Raw genomic sequence first — 2,500 nt, forward strand, 5'->3', positions numbered from 1 at the left:
TACTAACCAGACCCAACTCTGCTTAGCTTCTGAGATCAGACAAGATCAGGCGCATTCAGGGTGGTATGGCCGTAGGCAGAATATGCTTCTGTTTCAGGCCTCTTGTGTTGAGACAGCCCGCTGGTCTGGAGCCTGCTGCTCTCAAACACACCTGCACTCTACTGTTCACAAACTGACCTCCTTCACAAACTTCTTACAGAGGGCAAATCGCACACCCTGTTTTGCACCAGCCTCACAATCGCTTCATCTGCACTTCACACAGTCTCAGACTGCCCTTTCTTTAGGGCCCAGCACAAGCAGCAGACCAGCTCAGCACCAGCAGCTTGGGGTGAGTGTAAAGTGCAGAAAAATTCTCAATTTTCCTTCAGAAAGAGTGAATTTTAGTGTTATTGCTGTTTTTTTATTTATTTTAAGAAAGGAAAAAAGAGTAGAAGAAATAATAAATGAAAAGTAACATTAGAGAGGACTCTATGCATTTGTTCTAAGACGTGCACCACCTACTGTCTGCAAGAGGCAAAATGCTTACAGCACCTGGTATTCCCAGGCAGTCTCCCATCCAAGTACTAACCAGGCCCGACTCTGCTTAGCTTCTGAGATCAGACGAGATCAGGCGCATTCAGGGTGGTATGGCCGTAGGCGGAATACGCTCCTGTTTCAGGCCTCTTGTGTTGAGACACCCCGCCGGACTGGAGCCTGCTGCTCTCAAACACACCTGCACTCTACTGTTCACAAACTGCCCTCCTTCACAAACTTCTTACAGAGGGCCAATCGCACACCCTGTTTTGCACCAGCCTCACAATCGCTTCATCTGCACTTACACACAGTCTCAGACTGCCCTTTCTTTAGGGCCCAGCACAAGCAGCAACAGACCAGCTCACTACCAGCAGCTTGGGGTGAGTGTGAAGTGCAGAAAGATTCTCAATTTTCCTTCAGAAAGAGTGTATTTTAGTGTTATTGCTGTTTTTTTATTTATTTTAAGAAAGGAAAAAAGAGTAGAAGAAATAATAAATGGAAAGTAACATTAGAGAGGACTCTATGCATTTGTTCTAAGACGTGCACCACCTACTGTCTGCAAGAGGCAAAATGCCTACAGCACCTGGTATTCCCAGGTAGTCTCCCATCCAAGTACTAACCAGGCAAAACTCTGCTTAGCTTCTGAGATCAGATGCATTCAGGGTAGTATGGCCATAGGCAGAACACACTCCTGTTTCAGGCCTCTTGTGTTGAGACAGTCCGCCGGTCTGGAGCCTGCTGCTCTCAAACACACCTGCACTCTTCTGTTCACAAACTGCCCTCCTTCACAAACTTCTTACAGAGGGCCAATCGCACACCCTGTTTTGCACCAGCCGCACAATCGCTTCATCTGCACTTATACACAGTCTCAGACTGCCCTTTCTTTAGGGCCCAGCAAAAGCAGCAACAGACCAGCTCACCACAAGCAGCTTGGGGTGAGTGTGAAGTGCAGAAAAATTATAAATTTTCCTTCAGAAAGAGTGTATTTTAGTTTTATTGCTGTTTTTTAATTTATTTTAAGAAAGGAAAAAAGAGTAGAAGAAATAATAAATGAAAATTAACATTAGAGAGGAATCTGTGCAATTGTTCTAAGACGTGCAGCACCTACTGTCTGCAAGAGGCAAAATGCCTACAGCACCTGGCATTCCCAGACAGTCTCCCTTCCAAGTACTAACCATGCCCGATCCTGTTTAGCTTCCGAAATCAGACAAGATCAGGCACATTCAGGGTGGTATGGCCGTAGGCAGAACACACTCCTGTTTCAGGTCTCTTGTGTTGAGACTGCCCGCCGGTCTGGAGCCTGCTGCTCTCAAACACACGTGCACTCTTCTGTTCACAAACTACCCTCCTTCACAAACTTCTTACAGAGGTCCAAGCACACACCCTGTTTTGCACCAGCCTCACAATCGCTTCATCTGCACTTACACACAGTCTCAGACTGCCCTTTCTTTAGGGCCCAGCACAAGCAGCAACAGACCAGCTCACCACCAGCAGCTTGGGGTGAGTGTGAAGTGCAGAAAAATTCTCAATTTTCCTTCAGAAAGAGTGTATTTTAGTGTTATTGCTGTTTTTTTATTTATTTGAAGAAAGGAAAAAAGAGTAGAAGAAATAATAAATGAAAAGTAACATTAGAGAGGACTCTATGCAATTGTTCTAAGACGTGCACCACCTACTGTCTGCAAGATTCAAAATGCCTACAGCACCTGGTATTCCCAGGCAGTCTCCCATCCAAGTACTAACCAGGCCCGACTCTGCTTAGCTTCTGAGATCAGACAAGATCAGGCGCATTCAGGGTGGTATGGCCATAGGCAGAATACACTTCTGTTTCAGGCCTCTAGTGTTGAGACAGCCCGCCGGTCTGGAGCCTGCTGCTCTCAAACACACCTGCACTCTACTGTTCACAAACTGCCCTCCTTCACAAACTTCTTACAGAGGGCAAATCGCACACCCTGTTTTGCACCAGCTTCACAATCGCTTCATCTGCACT

At 46.3% G+C, this 2,500-nt stretch overlaps 3 non-coding genes and 2 pseudogenes across 3 annotated transcripts in view; all 5 read right to left on the bottom strand.

The window, feature by feature from the left end:
- LOC138253742 (5S ribosomal RNA) overlaps nucleotides 1-77 on the bottom strand; it is a 119-nt gene extending 42 nt beyond the window's left edge. Inside the window, exon 1 of the ribosomal RNA XR_011196425.1 lies at nucleotides 1-77. This exon is cut by the window's left edge and continues 42 nt beyond it. This is a non-coding gene — a ribosomal RNA (5S ribosomal RNA).
- A 442-nt stretch (nucleotides 78-519) lies between these two features.
- LOC138252796 (5S ribosomal RNA) lies at nucleotides 520-638 on the bottom strand. The gene has a single exon (XR_011195517.1). It is a non-coding gene; the product is annotated as a 5S ribosomal RNA (ribosomal RNA).
- Nucleotides 639-1,084: 446 nt separating this feature from the next.
- Nucleotides 1,085-1,193, bottom strand: LOC138251931 (5S ribosomal RNA; annotated as a pseudogene).
- Nucleotides 1,194-1,639: 446 nt separating this feature from the next.
- On the bottom strand, nucleotides 1,640-1,758 carry LOC138251325 (5S ribosomal RNA; annotated as a pseudogene).
- A 446-nt stretch (nucleotides 1,759-2,204) lies between these two features.
- LOC138253511 (5S ribosomal RNA) lies at nucleotides 2,205-2,323 on the bottom strand. Its single transcript, XR_011196200.1, has one exon. It is a non-coding gene; the product is annotated as a 5S ribosomal RNA (ribosomal RNA).
- Between the last annotated feature and the right edge of the window lie 177 nt (nucleotides 2,324-2,500).

This window comes from Pleurodeles waltl, chromosome 8 (assembly GCF_031143425.1).
Source record: "Pleurodeles waltl isolate 20211129_DDA chromosome 8, aPleWal1.hap1.20221129, whole genome shotgun sequence".
Taxonomy (NCBI): domain Eukaryota; kingdom Metazoa; phylum Chordata; class Amphibia; order Caudata; family Salamandridae; genus Pleurodeles; species Pleurodeles waltl.